The sequence below is a fragment of the Sceloporus undulatus genome, chromosome 3 (genome assembly GCF_019175285.1).
Source record: "Sceloporus undulatus isolate JIND9_A2432 ecotype Alabama chromosome 3, SceUnd_v1.1, whole genome shotgun sequence".
In the NCBI taxonomy this organism is placed as follows: Eukaryota; Metazoa; Chordata; class Lepidosauria; order Squamata; family Phrynosomatidae; genus Sceloporus; species Sceloporus undulatus.
This window is the reverse complement of record NC_056524.1, coordinates 150069762-150089552: the sequence shown is the minus strand read 5'-3', so window position 1 is coordinate 150089552 and position 19791 is coordinate 150069762. Positions and strand designations below refer to the sequence as shown.

General features: G+C 37.8%; 1 long non-coding RNA gene across 1 annotated transcript in view; it reads right to left on the bottom strand.

Moving 5' to 3' along the window:
- Positions 1-19791, bottom strand: part of LOC121925531 — a 47952-nt gene that overhangs the window by 2892 nt on the left and 25269 nt on the right. The window contains exon 2 of the long non-coding RNA XR_006102894.1: positions 718-771. This is a non-coding gene — a long non-coding RNA (uncharacterized LOC121925531). The remainder of the gene's footprint in view (positions 1-717; positions 772-19791) is intronic.

The following is a 19791-nucleotide window of genomic DNA, read 5'->3' as shown; positions in this document are numbered from 1 at the left end:
AATGTATTGTAGCTCTAATTGGCTAATGCGATAAGATAGCCCACAACCATGCTCCTGACATTTCTTCCAACATTGTTGCAGATCAAAGTTTTATACCATCATCTACAAATGACAGACTTCCTTGGCTAGGACAGCACTGTTTGGTAGAACATTTCCTTATCTTCACTTTAATATAGAATACCTCAAATCAATATTCTGTTTTTCAGAGTTGGAACAGCTTCCCTAATAAAAGCTGAATCCATGCCAAAAAAGTGATAGCTGAGCTTGAAACTTAAGCTGAATATCATTTTTGAAAGCAGCATCCAAACATACTTTCATTGTCACCCCATGTATAATTAACTGATCTTGATTTCAACACAGTGATGCCAGTCCCACATTTTCCAAAGCACCAACATGGTATTGTTCAGACAAATATTATTATGAGTGGACTAACCAGTCTTCTTGATGGTAACACATTCATTTATGGATATAAATATTAAACAGTACTGTACTTATCTAGCTATTTTTGTGGGCACATTTCAGGTACATTATCCTTCATGAACATCCATCTACCTTTCAAAAGACAGACTAAAGAGGAGTGTCAAACCTTCAGCAGCCTAGAGATTCAAATCAAAGCATTCTTAATTTTTAAAATTGTCATAAAACAAACCAAGTTAGCATCTTATGTTGCATACTGCTAAATTACAGTTTTAAGAAAGAACATGTTAAATATCTTACAGCTCTTTGTGTTTCTCCTCTGCCAAGATCTGGTCATTTGGTTTCAAACCATACCTGAAAATAAAGAACAGAAACAAATAGTTTGAATAAGAATTCAGATTAATTGTTCTTGATTTAAGATTCCAAAAGTTATATGATCACTACATTTATCTATCTGAGATAAATCAATGTATTTTCATACTTATTGAAATTTTAAAATAAATTTTGTGTGTGGAAAATATCTGAATACAGAATAACTAAACAATTTTCCAGTTTATCATGGTTCTCAGCAGACTTTAGCCATTATTAAATTATATTAAATTATACTGAATCGTACAATTTGGATCAAAAATAATAACAACAACAACACCTGTGAAGAAAACCAAACATAAAAATCAACATCTGTGCATAAATAAAGCTGTATTTTACAAAAACATTGGTAGAAACCTCTTACCATTTAATAGAGAAAACAAAACTCTTAAATCTGTCATGGATGCTTTTAATCACAGCAAAAGCAGAAGTATTGAAACATAAGCTTGTGTGAAGAATTGCAGAATTCCATAAGAGTGTTAAAAAGTAACTTTACAGATTTTATTTCTAATATTTTTATTATCATTTTTATTATTTTTTTCTTAGAGGAACAAACTTTACAGCAACGAATGATTTAAAGTCCTAAACCCTGCTTTTAATAATTGGCATGTGTTGCATATGACCTTAAGTAATGCTTTTACAATACTGTCAGCATTGCGTCACATGAAGTTATCAATACACAGTAACAAAAAAATGGTGAACTTCGGGGGAAATTGTTGGGGTATGCAGACGAGCTGTGTCTAGCATACACACATGCAGAGTTGATGCACATAGGCAGGAACGCCTAGCAGATAGTCTCTGTGAAGAGTCTGGCTCAGAATGGCACAGGAAAAATACACCCACATACAGGCTGCACCTTTTCCCTTGAAGGAATGAATCTCCAGACAGCGAGACTTCATTCAACGAGGCCTTTAATCTTGGTTGCACAATATTTACAAAGATTACACAGCCGTCTTGAATACTCTCACCTATACAGTCTAACGAAGTGCTTCTCCAACCACCAACCATAACAACCCAACAACAGAGATTCTGCCCCTCTCCCTTATATAGGTGGTCCTCTTGGGGTCATATGACAACAATGCAATGCACTAATTAAACCTGGCTGGTTTCATACCCAGTGCCTGTTGCATCAGACTACCCATGATGCGCTGCTGGCTGGTTTCATGATGGACAGCTCACCAAATGCAGACTCATGCACCTGCCCCTTGAACTGTAGTAACCTCTGCTCCAGTTCTACCTAGTGGTCACATCCATGTCATTTTCCAGACCAAGGTGCAACATGGTCTTGACAGAAATGGCAACTAAATTAAATGTCCACTTTCCAGAAAAAACAAACTCTACATCCCCATCCACCACATGCATGAGGGTACATTTCTAATCCACATTAAGTAAAACAGGTATACAGATATATGCATTTGAAAAGAGCAGGTTGCCTACTTTTAACTGTGGTCATCTGTGAACTAACATATGGATTATTCTGTGCCTAAGAGTCAGAACCTTTTAGAGCAGTGGTTCTCAAACTTTGGTCCTCCAGATGTTTTCGACTTTGTCTTCCAGAATCCCTACCCATTAGCTGTGTTGTTTTGGGCTTCGGAAGTTGAATTCCAAAATACCTGGAGGAACAAAGGTTGAGACCCACTGTATCTACAGCTTTAAAGTATCCTAGGCAGAAGATCCATCCCTGGGCCTGTGTTTATGACTCTGATGATTCCCACTCTAAACCTCAGTTCCAGAGTCTATGCAGCAAAGCAAAGGCTGAATGAGTCTTTGTACTAAGAGAAAACAAACACCTAGAGGGGAGGGTGGTTTGTGCGAGAGTACAGAGATAACCACTCAAAGAACCACAGCTACAGAATAGCAACCATTTCTTCATAGTCTTTGTGATTTACACACCTGGCTAGAATACCACATTTGACATCCATTAAAAATACTAAAGATCCTGAGGCGTCTGATCGTGGCTGCTGTCGAAACTGCACAGCCAAGGTTGTTGTTGTGTGCCTTGAAGTAATTTTTTTGCTTGTGGTGACCCTAAAGTGAATCTATCACAGCGTTTTCTTGGCAAGATTTGTTCAGAGGGGGGTTGCCTTTCTCTGAGGCTAAGAGGCTTGCCCAAGGTCACCCAACTAGGAACTGAACCCTGGTCTCCAGAGTCATAGTTCAGTGCTCAAACTACTAAACCATGCTGGCTCTCTCAAGACAGGGCTACAGATCATGAAATTATGAATGCTTTCTATTTTTTCTATGCTTTTGTTTGCCTATATTTTTCAGATAGAATGTCTCGCCTGTGGATTATTGGCCTGAGACATGGAAGCTGGAGTTCACCTAACTGAAATTCTGAATAAATTTCTATGTGAATTGTTGGCTTTGCCTTCTGATTTTCAACTAAAAATCTAGAGAGGCTATAGTTTTCCCCCAATGCTAAGTGAAAATTTGGATCTACTGCAGTGGCTGTTCCAATTTCTTCATGGCCCTACTAAAGATTCTGTGTTTTGAATTGCTGGGCAGCAGAGAGATATGCAATGGAAATCAGACAAGGTGATCATTTTTCCTGACAATACAAAAGAAATAGGTAGAATCATAGACTCAGAGTTGGAAGAGACCAAAAGGGCCATCCAGTCCAACCCCCTGTCATGGAGGAACTCACAATCAGAGCAGCCCTGACAGATGGCCATGCAGCCTCTGTTTAAAGACCTCCAAATAAGGAAACTTCACCAATCTCCGAGGGAGTGTCGAAAAGCTCTTACTGTCAGGAACTTCCTCTTAATGTTGATGGAATCTCTTTTACTGGAGCTTGCATCCACTGTTCTGTATTCTGGTCTCTGGAGCAGCAGAAAACAAGCTTAATCCATCCTCAATGTGACATCCCATTCAAATACTTAAACAAGGGTATCATATCACCTCTTAACCATCTCTTCTCCAGGCTAAACATACCCATCTCCCTAAGTCTTTACTCATATTTACCTTTTCATCTTTCATATTTACCTTTTTCATCTTATCATGTCATAACAACAAATTCTCCTTTAGGCTTAGAGAGAAAATTATCAATCTAGCAAATATGAGAAATGAGAAGTCCCCTGGCCTTGTTGAATTTCCAGTTGAATAGTACAGCTCTTTCCCAAGTCTGTTTGCACCAAGACAGCTCAAGCTTTACAAACATGTCTAAGTATCCAGGTCCCTCTCTTTATCATTAAATGATGCCCATTTTGCTCTAATATCTAAACCTGGTAAGGATCACTCACTATGCTACATACTGCACTATTTCCTTACTTAATGTTGATATCAAAATATTAACAGTTATTTTAGGTAATAGATTACAAAAAGTAATTTCATCTTTGGTAAGTCCTGACCAGAAGGGATTCATCAAAAACAGGTAGGGCACTGATTGAATGTAATTATCCCTAAGTACTTATCTTCGATGACTGATCTTAATACAAGTAAGCTGATTATAGATATTGCACAAGATTTAGACAGATGGGCAGATTTAAAGCTGAGTCTGTGGAGTAAGGTAAATACAACTAAAATGATCAAGGCTAATATGGCTGTCTTTGAATTTGACAATTAAAACTATTATTATATTATAAGGTAGCTTACAATAATTTTTTTAAAAAAAATTAAGGTAAACATTAGTTTACAAAAGCTAAAAGAATTAAATAATAACATGATGGAAAACACTTAGAAATACCAAAGATCCTGAGGACTCTTTAGTCCATAACAGATGGTCAAGTTGAGAAAAAGTTTAGAGGTTACACTGGTTCATAGTAATAGCTCCCAAGCCAGGGGAAAGACTGGAACTTGTTCCCAGAGATATGAAGAGAAAATGGAAAAATGGAATTCAACACACTTTGGAAGTGGATTGAAAATTGCTCTGGTGAGATGAGCGTTTGGGGGAACTGGATGACTAGAATGGCAGACAAAGAGTCCTCTATTGAAGAGACTGTGTCTTATGGAGCAGTTGAGGCTGATGCCAGTAAGACATGAACCTGGAAGAGGTCTTGGAGGAGATGGTGCCTTCAATCTCTCTCACTGTGGTGTACATTTTTTGTAAATGATGTAGCTTTTAATCTATCAATGAGTTGAAGAAACCAAGCTCATCAAAAATCATGCCCTGGACCTTAGATATGGTTTGCTGAAGAATGGCTGAGAACCTAAGACATGTGTAACAGCAGAGCTTTACTGCAGTTTTTGCCTCACAATGTGAAATATGTTAGGCTGATGTGGTGTGCTGCCTTGCAAGACAATGAGCCTCTAAATGGACAGAATGGGCTTGTTTCTGAATATACTCAGCTAACTTATTTAGTATGGAAGCCACAGATTCTCAGAGATCCTGCGGATCGATTCCAAATCAGGCCTGGTAGGTGATGATCTGAAAGGTGGCAGCTGCAGTGGATAGGCTTTTTCTGCTATGGCATCAAGTTTGCAACCATCCTGATTTATTGGAGTAGCATGTAAATTGTCAGTGTTGCTGCTTTATGCTGCCTCCACTATAACAAAGTTAGCTGGAAGATGTTTTGAAAGGAATATGCAGGAATTTTCATGAATTCAATATAAGTGTTTGAGTGTCTTAGAAACAGGCAAAGCAGAAGGCAGCTTCTTCCAGGACTGCCTGGTCACTTTCCATTCCAAAACCTTACTATGATTTTTTTAACTCCAATAAAAAACACACCAGGTTGGGTGAATCTACAAGGAAGCATGTGGGTTGCATAGCATAACAGACAGAGACAGATGGACACTTCATGTATCAACCTTCCCTAACGTGATTTCCTCCAGCCTTGCTAGAGAGTTGTACTCTAATATAGCTAGAGAGGATTAGCCTTGGAAAAGCTGCTACTAGCATTGTGAGGATGGTGAACCTGTGTTTCTCCAGATGTGCTATAATTTCCATTGTTACTATTAGCCATGTTGCGTGGGGCTAATGGGAGTTTAGATTCAACACTTGGAAGACCTCATGTTTCCCACAGCCATACCAGATTCATGAAACATAATTATCAGATTTCTTTTAACATCCCAGTACTGAAGGCACATAAAGATATTTTGAACAAATTCCATTTTGCTAAATTAGATGCTCCACTCAAATCTCAACAACGTTATAATAAAGCAATCACAATACAAGCTTCCTTTGCCTCCTTTTAAATAATGCATTATTGTTAAAGAACTGAAATTTCATGCTGGACACTGAGCAATTGCAAGCAAGCAGCTGAAGCCAAATGGTAGATTATGACTCTTCAATTTCATTTCCAAGCACTTAAGCTACACTTTGGAAACTAATGGTCCCTGACTGAAGTTAGCATTTTAAAGACAAGGCTGTAAGGGAGAAAATGGCTTAGATATATAGTGTCATTAGAGACAATCTAGAGCATATTAAGCCCATCCCTTGGTAAACTTAAAATCTGCATACTGGAAAAACAACCTGATTAATTATTAATGTAAGTCATTCTTTATAAAAAAGGAGTTTCTAAGACCCTGCTCCCCCCAAAAATCTCAACTGTCTAAAAATCACAAGACATACCAAGAAAAAATTAGAGAAAAACATGTAGGAAACAGAATTTCATAATGGAGTGGGGGAGAGCAGTTTATTTCAATCAAGCCTAAACACTGTCACCTAATCATTCTGGATGTAAACAGCATCCAGTAAGTACTCAGATGTTATCAATGAATGCAAAAGACACATCTAGAGATGAGTTCCACTTCACTTCAGCAACTTATAGATGATATTGTTACAATCAGTTGGGCAATGATATGGGTAGTTAAGATGTGATCAAGGAGATCCCATTTGATCTGAGGTTCCATTATGTTACTCATGTGAAGGAAAGCCAGACCAGTAGACCACCACACTTAAAACTACATGGCAATTGATTATGATCAGTTACTGGAAGAAATTTCATGGCCAATTATGCAATTGTTGGCTAAGCAACACAGTTACAACAGACACTATGAAACTATCACAGCTGCTCTATTTTTAATTCTCTGAATGTTACCACATTTGGTTATCTGCATACAGATGAAAGAATGACAAGCCCTTTATCAAAACAAGAAATGGCAGCTTTGAAAATGAATACATATTACACGAAACACGAGGATGCAGTTGACGTAGCATCTTCGTTTTCATCCCCGAAGAACTCACAGCTGTTTGTCCATGGCATGACATAATCTGTATGATTCTCTTCCTAACACATGCAACCGATTATGCTAGGTAGTGAAATACAATGGCATGATGTCTTCACATATAACAAGTGATCATAAGTATTTTGTAGAAGAACTCAACTCAAGACACCGTCTGTGACTACAGATAACATAATTCTACCCTTGGGAAATCATAGAAGGTGCCTGTTCCCATAAAGCCAAGCAAGTAATCCTACATAAAGGTATAACTGATCGAATTATGTATTGCACTAGACAAGACATCAAGTTATACTTTTCTGTTACACGTATAGGTATCCTGTACTTTGTTCTGCTTTGCAAAATCTATCCAAAAGCATAAAAAAAGGCCATAGAAACCTGAAGAAACTACTGGCTTACTTAAACTGAGAAGTTAGTTTTCAATATAATCTATGATGACAGCTTCCAATTAAGACATAGGCCCTGACAGTAAAGGACTCATTTTCATCTAAGTCCTTGTATATATTAAATGCTTGATTCATGTAGCCTTATTTTTATGATCCAATGTTCACAGGTTAGGTCCATTCCATCTAGCATTCAACCTGACTGTACATTTTAACAGTAAGAATTTAAGCTGTAATTAATACTGTTCCAGGCTTAAAGAGCTTTTGAACTTAACACCAAAATAATAGGTTTAACTGATTAAAAATGGATTGAGAAAGCAAGAAATGCCTAAAGCTTATTAATCACTGCATTATAGTGAACTATGGTACATTTATGACATCCAGTCAGGTCTTGTCTTTGAAATTAAAAAACAATTATTAAGTTTAAAATTTAAAAAATGATGACCTCCACATAACAAAAGGGTTTGGGCCTGAACAGACAGGCCAAAATAAATGTGCTTCGGGTCACTTTGGAAGTATGCTGCTTAAATGACACATGCATCTTAAGAGGCCAGAAGCTGCGCCACAGCTGCACTCTAGTCCTTAGGACTGGAGAGTGGTTTTGGCGCGGCTTCTGGCCTCTTAGGATGTACACATCATTTAAACAGCATATCTCCAAAGTGACCTGAAGCAGCTTTATTTTGGCCTGTCTGTTCAGGCCCTAAGAAACCCTAAAGTACTTAAAATTCCCATGTGGACTTTGCCCCCCCCCCCCCCTGCAAGACCGTTTGTTGGGCCCATGGATACAAAGGCTATGTGCCTATGGCCGCCACAGAAATGGCCTTAATATACGCAATAGCCATATATTTTCTTGTATTTCATTGTGTTGCATGGGCAACATGGCTACGCTGAATACATTTTTTGACTCTGAAGATACTGAAGTTAGCCACGCCTGGGGAATTCTAAACTCGATGAAACAAACAGACTGAGTAATTGATACTTACTGTGAATGATCATTCAAAGGTGGCTGAAGGAGTAATCCACAATTAGTGGTGTGTTCTCCCAGCTGATTGAAGCAAAATTCTAAATCTATTTTTTCCATTTACTCCTCTCTCCCTTTCAGTTTAATAATGTAGCCTTGCTCACCTATAGTACTTTAAACCCAGAGATCAGAATAAAACAGTAGAAGAAAGTGAAAGGTGTGTTTTTTTAAAAAAAAAAAATTTAATGCTGTCCCTACGTAGGGGTGAATTGTTCGTTCCTTCAGTCATCCTAAAATCATGAATCAAGCTAAGTATCAATCTCTCATTCTCAGGCTGGCTAAAGGAGCAATCCACAAGCAGTGGAATATACTCAGTCTCCACACTTTAAGGACCAGAATGGCCGCTATCTTCTTGCAGTACTGCTTGCAGGACAGTTCTTCCAAATGTTGTATGCCCTGACTTAACCTTACAAGTGCCTAATAAACATTGATGGTTACTTCCACCCAGCAGTCTTAAAGACTTGTTGTATTCTGCCTACAAAGGGGCTTGCAGCCACACCCAGAATAGGGACAGGCTAGATCTCAAAGGAAGTTATTTTGTTGAAAGCCATGGGAGATGTAAATGTTATTACTTTGTTTTTACCATGACATCCTTAATCCCTTCATGGGTAAGAAGGGGTGCAGCCTGCATCAACCCTCACTCAAGACATCTTAAGTTCCAACGTAAGCAAACATCTCAAACAAGATGAGTCCAATACCATCACTTTTCTTCCCCAGCATTTTTAAACATCTTTGCCTGATGAAGAAGCCAGTGAACTTCAAAAGCTAACATAACTTATTTTGTGTCTGTTAGTTAGTCTCAGAAAGGTATCACTATGTGTATTTTGGATTTTATTGTATGACCTGCAAACAAAGTATATGCACACATCCCAAAGAAAAGGCCACATGCCTCCCCCTGCAAAGACCCTCCAAAAAAGTGAAAGCATTGAAAGAAAAGGCAAAATATTACCCTTTGATACTTGTAAAGCACAGCTACAATAACTGACAAAACAAAGCTGGGGTTCCACTGATATGTGAAAGCAGAAACTAACATTGCAATTTCTACTTCAAAGCTTAATGTGGTGACTATAATCAAATGGAAAGAATACGGTAGTCTGCAAACTCCAACCATGCATTTAAGACCTGATCTGAGGGATGGGGTAGGGAGAAAGAGACAGACATCCATGTAGTCATATCTTCAATATTCTGGATAAGCAGAATGGCAGTGACAAAAGAAAAATGAAAAAACTCACAACTATTTGTGGATCAGTAAGCTTATTTGCATCCTGCATCCTGCAATGAATGCAGGCTTCTTATAAAGCACATTGCAGTAATATCAATATGCAACATGTTTCAAGGCCTCAAAAGTTAGGCAGTTGTTATATGTGAACTTTGCTCAGAACAGGCAAATTCTTCAAAAAGCAAAAAAGTCAAAAATAACATTTCCAAAAGCAAAGGTTTCAACTCAATAAAATGATGTCTGTTCAAGAATGGTTTGCTTTATACACTGAATGACAAGACACTCATTTATGCCAAACATTACACAAATGCAGCGTATAAACATAGACAGTAGTGCTTTAGTTCTACTCAAAATGGTAATTTTATAAAAGCATAAAAGGAGGCTATTTTGGCTTTGGTTTGCTGTTTTTCAGCCATAAACATTTCCAATATACTGAGGTCCTAATTTAGATTTTAATTTTGCAGTTTGAAAAAGCATAAACAAAATGGAATTGTTAAACTTTAAGACACAGAACCATTTGCTAGCCCTAACTACAGCAACCCACTGCATAAAACACTAGATGATGAATCAACATTTATGTAAACTGGATTTAGTCTTATAGCTGTAATTTTGAAAGCAACTTTTAAATTTTTTAAACTAGAAAATAGTTTCTAGAGAGGCCCTTCTCTCTGGCCCACTCTCAGGCTCACTTGATGGGAACAAGAGAGAGGGCCTTCTCAGTGGCCGCTTCCAGGCTCTGGAACTCCCTCCTAGAGAGGCCAGGATGGCGCCATCCCTGCTTTCCTTTCGGAGGCAGATGAAGACATTCTTATGCTGTTAGGCCTTTTCAAACTGCTAAGGGCTGGGATTTAAATGTTGTGAGTTTTAAATTTTAAAGTTTGTATTTTCAACATGTTACATTTTAATTCATAACTGTTTCAACATTTAAAATTGTCTAATTTTTTTTTAATTTTATATTTATACATTTTAATTTAGCATTGTTTTTAAATTGTATTGTTTTCAAATTTGCTGTTAGCCGCTTTGAGTCCCTTTGTTGGGAGAAAGGCAAGATTTAACTGGATTACCACACTATACTCTTATAGGGCTGCTATTCCACTTTAACTGCTCTGGCTGCCTCCTGGCAGCAGTATAAGAGTGTAGTGTGGTAATATGCTAAGTAAATAATAATAATAATACTGTAATAATAATCATTTTTGTTGAGTTTATGAACCACATTTTACATGGTTCAGCTAACCTATGCGCTTATGGACCTTCTCCAAAATCCTATAATTGTTGTTAGCATAAGAAATCCCAGGGGGCATTCAGCTGTCTCTTAGACATGGCACACAAACCACAGTTCTTGTTCCTGATTTTCAGAACTTAATTGCTGGCTCAGTTTGTCTAATAGGGTAGGAAAGAAGTGAAACAATAAATCACTTCCAGCAACCAATGTGCTCTTTGATTTTCAGGTACTTTGACAGCTATAGATTCAAAAGCAAAAGTAAAATTCTTTCTTTACCCCAATTACCAACCCACAACCAGTTAAGGACATACCAAGCATGTTTAAATAAAATTACATTTTTGTACATTGAGGTCTGAAACAAACAAGCCAAATAGAGCGGCTTCCAGCCACTTTGGGAGCATGGTGTTTAGATGATGCATGTCCCCAGTGCAGCCAGAATCCCAGCAAAAGGAGCAGCACAAAGATGCTCCTGCCAGTGGATCATTTAATACCAGCCAGGGGCTCAGGAATTTTGTTGAATCGTATGTTGAATTGAATAGTATGTCACTGTTGATGTATTGTATTGCTATAGCATGTGACATGTAGCTTGTACGTTGTGAACCGCTTTGATCTGAAGGAAAAGCGGTATACAAATAAAAAATATTATTATTATTATTATTTGGGATCACAGCAGCAGCAGCAGCCTACTTTGGAAATGGGCCACTCAGTTACCATGGTCCTGGGGTGATCATGGCCAAAGCAACCTTTGGCCCCTCCTTTTAGCCCATCTGCTTCACCCCTTAGAAATCAATCTCAGTTAAGTCAATACACATCTAACTTTCATGATACATATGGCTTACACCAAAGAAAGCTTGTACCCAAAAATTCAACACTGGATGTGTATGTTCCTTTCAAAAGAACACATAAATTAGCTAAGCCATTTATTACAAGTATAATATGCGTATATGAGCACACTGTCCAAGACATTTTGGCATAGCTTTTTAAAAAGTATAATTTGATCTTGTGTGCCTCGAAGTCATTTTTGACTTATGGTGACTTTAAGGCAAACCCATCATAAGATTTTCTTGGAAATTTTCCTCTGAGGCTGAGAGTGTGTGACTTGCCCAAAATCTCCCAATGGGTTTCCATGGCTGAGTGGGGAGTCAAATCCTGGTCTCCAGAGCTGTAGGTTCAAAGCTTAAACTACTACACCACACAGTCCAAAGGGTATAATGTAGCAATAGAAATAGCAATAGCAAGTACATTTCTATACCTCTTCTCAGTCCACTTAAGCGGTCCCTAAGTGGTTTACAACTGTAAGCTAATTGCCACCAACAAGTTGGCTAATCATTTTAGCGACCTCGGAAGGATGCCAGGCTGAGTCAGCCCTGAGCCCCTGGCTGGTATTAAATTCACAACCTTATGGTTTGTGAATAAGTGACTGCAGTACAGGCATTTAACCACAGCACCACCAGGGCTTTTCCCTCCACATTAGCAGCTTTGACTTTTATGGATTTGATTGTTTGTGGATGTTATTAATATGTTCTCTTTAAGAATATCTAGGTCCTCCAGCACAACTCCTTGGTCAACTTTAACCAAATGTCACACTGAAGGACCTAAAGATTCCTAAAGATAACATTCCACTAGGCATTTGCAGCTCCTCCAGCTTAGTTCTGTGGTCAGTGTCTGGCAAATGTTGCCCACAGAGCTGTACTGGAGGACCTAGAGATTCCTATAGAGGAGTTCTCTCAGATAAAAGCCTAGTGTTTTCGTTATGTGCAGTTTTTCCACATTCACAGGGGTCCTGTGCCCCTAACCCCAGCAAAAGTTGAGGAAATAAATAAATAAAACGAGTGTAATTATGTAATTTGCAATTTACGTAAATATATTGCACATATATAGCAATAGCAAGAACAGTGAGTCCTCCATATCCACGGATTTTTTATCCACGGATTCAAGCATCCACGGTTTGAAAATATTTTTAATGCAATAAATAAACCTTGATTTTGCAATTTTATATCATGGACACCATTTTACTATGTCATTGTGTTGAATGGGATTTGAGCATCCACGGATTTTGGTATCCATGGGGGGTCCTGGGACCAAACCCTAGTGGATAACAAGGGTCCACTGTACATTTTTATACTGCTTATCAGAAAACTAGCACTGCCAAAGTGGTTTACAATGTGCAAGCCAATTACCCCAATAAGCTGGGTAGTCATTTGACTGACCAATGAAAGGATGGAAGGCTGAGTGGACCTTGGAGCCCTCCTCTAGGATCAAAATTACAACACTGTGGCTGCAGTATCTGCATTTAACCGCTGAATCACCAAGGTGCTTTATATGTAATTATATGAAGGGGATGAAGGGTAATGTTTATTGTGTGTTTAAACAGGATACTAAGCAATATAATATTGCATAGGTTCATATAAATCAATCAGAATTTGGACATGTGTTTATTTTTTAATTATTTATTTATACCCCACTCTTCAGCCACAAAAGCTCTCAGAGCGGCTTACAAATGGTTAATTAGACAGTTCCCTGCCCTCAGGCTTACAATCTGTTAACATGCTGGCATTACAATTAGAATTAAAAAAACAATTGTGCTGAGTAAAATCTTTTTCCACTTTAGAAAACAACTGCAGAAGTACAGTTTTGGACTGTTCTCTATGAGGAATGCAGTGCATTTGATGGAAGGTTAAACTTTTTGCAGATGCACTGTTTTTTATTTCCTCTCTGGTAGGCCCAGGAAATAAAAACTACCACTTCCAACAACTTAAGTCTGAATTTCTTTTTAACTTTTTTATAATATTAGAATAAATTAGTACAACTATACAATATATAATTTATACCAAAAAAGAGGAGACAATAAGCAGTAATAGCACGTTCTTAAGCTACAATGTAAATATAGGCTTTTAAAATACCAATGTTTAACTTATAGAATTGAAGAGGTTTAAAAAAACCTCGACCAAGATACATATTTTCTTCCAACTGCCAAGGCTGGGCAGTATTATATGTTGCTAACATACACAATATTTCAAATATTCACACATGTGGAATATGTGTATTCTATTTAAAAAAATCACACCATTTTCCAGCCACCCTGTTATTTAATAATGTAATCTTATTTCAATTATGTGTACTCAAGCAAAAGCATTATTTCAATTAGATATGCTACCGGGACATGCACAATACCATCTGTCCCAATATCTGAAAATAAACAATACTCTAAAATGATGTAAATTTGACATTTCATGAATAAGAGCATGATTAAATTGGCTGGGCTGCTGCACTAGCTGTAACTCATTATACTGGTTATTAGCAGCTAATAAATGCATGTTATCTATAAGGGCTGTTGTGAGTTTGATTATGTTTAAATGCAAAATAAATATTTCCTTCAATTATGCTCTTTGATCAACAGACATGGCCAAGTTTGCATATTCCATTTGTCAAAGGTATTTTATGGTTTAAGATTTGTCTGTAATTTTAAGATTTACCTGTGATTCATGAGAGTCGCCTCTCTAGTGTAGAATTTCTCAACACAAATCCTTCCTGGTATAAGATGAATGTAAGTCTGAAAATTTGGTTACACTAGTCTTAACATAATTGATTTATACATGGATGTGTACGTGTACATGTCTTCATATTGAGTGTTGACGTATACTAACTTATAAAGCATAGAAATCTATTACATTTCCTTCATGGGTTTGACACAGCCTATACAGATTTCAGGAGAGGATAAGCAGTGAGAAAATTTGTATCCCAGGGCATTTTCTTAGCTGTATCTTGATATATCAAAATAAAAAGGCTTGCTGTTTGACAAAAGTGAAGCATTTTTTATTCACTTATGTCATTGGCCCTTGTTTTTATTCTAATCAGGACAAAAAACAAAGGCCAAGAACTACTAAAGGAAAATGCAAGTTTCTTCTCAACACCCTGAACTTCCAGTGAACACCATGTTTCACATTTTGAGTATCCTGACTTTAAATGAGTTTGTATTTTAAATGAAATTCTTGGCTGGAATGTCAGGTCCAATTGCTCTGCCTCTTGTTTTCTTTAGTGGAACACCAGATCTTACAATATCCAGGAGTCAATAACGTATGACTGACAAAGCTAAGAGTTGGCACACCAGTCAAATGACTTGCCAAGCAGGATCAAGTTAGTCACTATTTGTCTGCTCTCAAAGACTGTCACTGTGTAAATGGAAATTTAATTCTCCATTTAATTAACATCCCATTCGTTCACAAGAGTAATGTAACAATGTTCATCCCACAGCCAGTCTCAAATACTTACTCAACCAGCAAGTTCATTAGGTGAAACTGGGACAGTCACATAAAAACAGACGAAACTACAAGAAAGCCTCCATTTCCATTGCTTCCATTTCCAAAATTTCTAATTTACAGTGTTTCTCCTGAAATAAATACATCTCACCCACAATGCATAACTCTCTCAATGTACCTGTGCAGTTCAGCAAATTAGAAAAGCAAAGAGAAAGAGGAGATAAGGAGGAGGGTGAAATGAGAGAGCAATACTCTGGTGTTTCAGCATGGTGTTTTGACTAGTAAGATAACATAACTGAATTGAGCTTCTTTTACCTGCCCTAGGTTGGCGGAGTGGGAAGAGGGAAAGGTCCTGGTGTTTCCTTGCCTGGTAAGAAAAGGGAGGGAACAAAACTGGAATCTTGAGAGTTTAGGTCGGAGTGAAAGATATTTGCTCTATTTGCTTAGGTGCGAGGGTAAAGCAACTGAAGTTTACTTTCTTTATTGCGAAACCTTCAGAGGGGTTTCACAATAAAGAGATGTGCTGCCTTTTTCTCAGTCTTTCCTGATGCACTTTCTCTTCCTGGTAAGCATGCTGGAGAAGGCAAAGTAGAAGAACATGGGTCTTACCAGTCATTTTCTGACTATGTGCTCCCCTAAAAAGAACTAATGCCCAAAGGCAAGCCAGCTTGTCCTATCTGAGCTACCTAGGGATTAGCAGTTGCTCCCTCTTCTTAGCCCCCAGGAAAGCATCTTCATATTTCTCTGGCTTGGAAAGGTTATGATGTCTGATGTTTTATGCGTGAAACCTCTTTAAAACTGGTAGAGGACTGAGTATGATGGCTAACTTCATGGCTACTTGAATTCTGTTGCAATTCATCCCTTGGTTTCCAGTGATTATGTATGTGGAACTGGATCCCCACTTTTACGTAATTTTCAATTTACATTGCAAATATAGAAACAAAATCCTGACATAAATCATGTCATGTCTGTAGTTCACAAGGTTGCTTTTAAGCAGGATGGGCAACTGTTAGGAATTTCCGCCACCCCACAGGAAAACTGAGATACATTCTCACCATACCCTTCTCGCAAAAAAAGATAAATTCTTTTTGCTCCCAAACGTCCATTATAGAGGCAATTTTACCATGTTTTTTGGCCTCTCTGGGCCATTCTCAGCCCAGGAGATGCTTTTCTTTCCAAATGGAAAACCCAGAAATACTTTTGTGGGGTTTTTTAAACAAAGAAAACTCTCAAAAATGTGTTGGGGTCTCTGGGGGCTACATGATGCCTGCAGCCTGAACTTTTAGCTCCCTTGTTTTTTAAGGATAAAGTGGAAGTGAGAATTTTGTACAATGTCCTAACCTCCTTTCAAGACCTACAGAATAAGATAAATTGTACGGAACAGCTCAGGCTGATGTGAATGAATTATATTTCAACATTACATAAGCAGAGGTTTCCTGTTTTTATTCCAGCAAACACATCTCGGACTCTGACAATGACAGCCATCAAGCACAAAGGCAATGAGTGGTGTGAAACTTGAACTAGCCACAACACAGCATATCATACCACATGCTTATTGCCTAAATAATGCAACTGTTAAAGCTTTGGCTTTTTGGCATGGTAGTTTTCCAAAACTAAAAGGAACTATTAGTCATAAACCTCTCCACCCTCTAATCCACAGAGTTTTCAGTCAAGAATCAAGGCTGTACTCCCCCCCCCCCCCAGATGGGACTATTTAGTACAAGTGTTCGACTTGTACCAAAACAATGAAACAAGCAACCACTTCAGATACTGGTACCATTACATTTAAGAGTCTATTTAATTTTTTAAAGCCTGTAAGCCTGCAGGCAGCAGTCTTTGTATTTTTCAAATAAACTTTGCATAGTGCCTGTTCAGTTTAGAAGCTTCATAAGTAATTTTGTGATCTTATTTATACTGATGTTTAACCACAAGCTACTGTTGTTTCATTTTAAATGCTTTCAATAAATTTTTCGCTTAATGGGGGGTAAATCTAATGAGAGTTTAAGTATTCACTGGAAGAAAAGCTGGTGATTTCTCTGCAGTCTCAGCCCTCTCAATACAGCATAAATTATGTTACTTCTGTACCACCATCCAGTTTACATCCCAGAGAGATAGTAATGCATAGAGCAAAACTGTCACATGCTTTACTGCTGCAGTAATGCTGTTTCACGAACAGAGATACAATTGCAATCTAAAAGTACTCTATCATTACAATGAGCTTAGGGCTGAAACATACCTAATATGTTGCTAAATCTAGATCAAGTATGGCTTCTGTTGCACAAAAGAGGAATTAGCACCATATGCAACTGGTCCTTGTCACTGTCGGGTATAATCTTTCTAAAGTTCTTATAACAGTTCTTGAAGCTACTCTGGATCTACTTCCCTACCAGCTTTGGCATAAGCCAGGATCCTTCTTACACACACTTTTTCTACAAGACTGATGTGTACATAACACCAAACTGTGGCTAATTACTACTTTATGAAGTGCCCACAGAACATGCTCAACAATATATCTTCACTTAATTTTGAATTACTTAGTTATGCTAGACGTTAGAGTTATTTTGACCATTCCCAAGTATCATTTTTCAAGGCCAAATATAGCTCCCTCCTGCAATACTGGAAAGATGTTACCAAAATAGTATTCTCTTGAATAAAAAGGGTGGTGCAGTGGTTAAAGTGGCTCAGTCCTAGAGGAGGGTTCCAAGATCCACTCAGCCTTCCATCCTTTCATAGATCAGTAAAATGAGTACCCAGCCTGTTGGGGGCAATTGGCTTACAGACTGTAAAATGCTTAGAGAGTGCTTGTTCAGTGATAAATGGTATATAAATGTACTTGCTATTGCTATTGGATCCCTAAAAGGTTTGGCAGGATTTGAAGCATGTCCCATTGGTTGAACAAAAATAAAGAGGCAGTTTGATGGGTTTTCTGACAACAGAACAAGACACATCAATTATGTCAAGCCTACGTAGTTCAAAATTATTTGGTGTGATCAATTACCACTAGACATTGACAGATTTTGTAGTTAATTAAAATGTACATGATGTATTTTCTGTTACTGAACTGAGACTCAAAGTAGTACATAATTTTGGAAGCAACCTGACAGGCAGCAGTGTATAACTATGTTTAACACGAGACTAGAAGCAGCATGTGACACCATAAGACAATATACCTGTCAACGGGAAGGAACACCAAGAATTCAGCAAATGTAAGAAAAAGGAGGTGACTGCCCATCTACTTCAGAACTCCAGGGCAGGTTTACCAGTCAACAGATTATACAATATGTAGTTCCTCTACACTTTCCCTAATCCGCTTTCATTTTGTGTAATCATTATTTTTACAGTTGTCTAAATGCTAATTTGAGACACTGTACAATCTGAAAATAGACAATGGCATCAACCTGGTTTTTGATTCACTGTGTCTTCCCGCTTTCACAGGCATGAGATCAAGTTCTAGGCAAACAATCATCATACCCAAGAACTATTTGTCTTGGATGTTTTGATAGTTATCTTTGATAACATATAGATTCAATCAGGCATTTCACCAAACCTTGGAAACACATTGTGATACAAGTATGTATTCACAATGAACACAAAAGTTTGCTTATATGTGCAGAAAACTCAAGGTGATTGCTCTTGCAGGATTGAAATATGCAGAGTATAAGTGAAGAAAGTAAAACTGAGGAAATGTTAGTATCAATGCTTAATAAAGAAGGCTCTGTCCACTGAATGTTAGAGTCTTCTGTAAACATTGTCTGCAAGTTTTACAATCTCTTTAACTGAAAATGGAGAAAAACAACATAGAATTCTTAAATCCAGTTACTAGATTAGACTGCTATGTAGAATGATATGTATGGACTCAAGATGGCAGGCAAATAATATATTTGACATAGAAATTTGACATTAATTAACTCACCTTTTCCTAGAATATGAAAATCAACATCTCAAAAGATTGAGCAATTTTATCTGTCAACAATAGTAACATGAACAGGCACAGCCTTCTAATGTATGCATTTTGGGCAGGCTAGCTAAGCAGAAAGATTTGTAGCTGTCTCCACCAGTGATAATGATTAAACGGTTGTAAGCCAAAGAGTACAATACAGCAACGGTAAAGCAACACTAAAAGCTATGCATTGTCTTCTATGGACACTGTCATTTAGGTCCTTTAAAATGTTGGTTTTCTGTCTAGGTTATTCCATGTCACAAAAGAGGACTTTTCAATCTGAAGATAAAAGAAAGCCACCCATTGTGCTGTAGACATGTAGGTTGTCTGTTGAACCTGCAATATGGTAAGAATCACTGCCATAGAAGCTGGTGGGAAAGAGTCACAAGACTTGGTTCTTTTGACTCATAGGCCTCAAAAGCAGGGCAAGGAAGGAAGACAGGCTGGAAGCTTTCCACAACTTATTTTTGAGTCTATTTTAGCATAAAGTGACTTGGAAATATGAAATTCTCCCAAAACACACAAATAACAGACAGAAAAACAAAAACCCACATGATGATGAGTCACCACGGTAATTTCCATGAAGAAGGGAAAACATGGACAACACTACTCTTGGAAAAGTAAACCACACTATTCAAACTCTGAATTAACTAGTTTCTGTACCAGAATATAATAGAGGTTGAGGCCCCATATAGACAGGCCAAAATAAAGCTGCTTCAAGACACTTTGAAGGTATGCTGTTTAAATGATGCATGCGTACTAAGAGTCCGGAAGTTGCGCCAAACCTGTGCTCCAGACCTTAGAACTGGATCGTGGCTTTGGCGCAGCTTGCGGACTCTTAGTA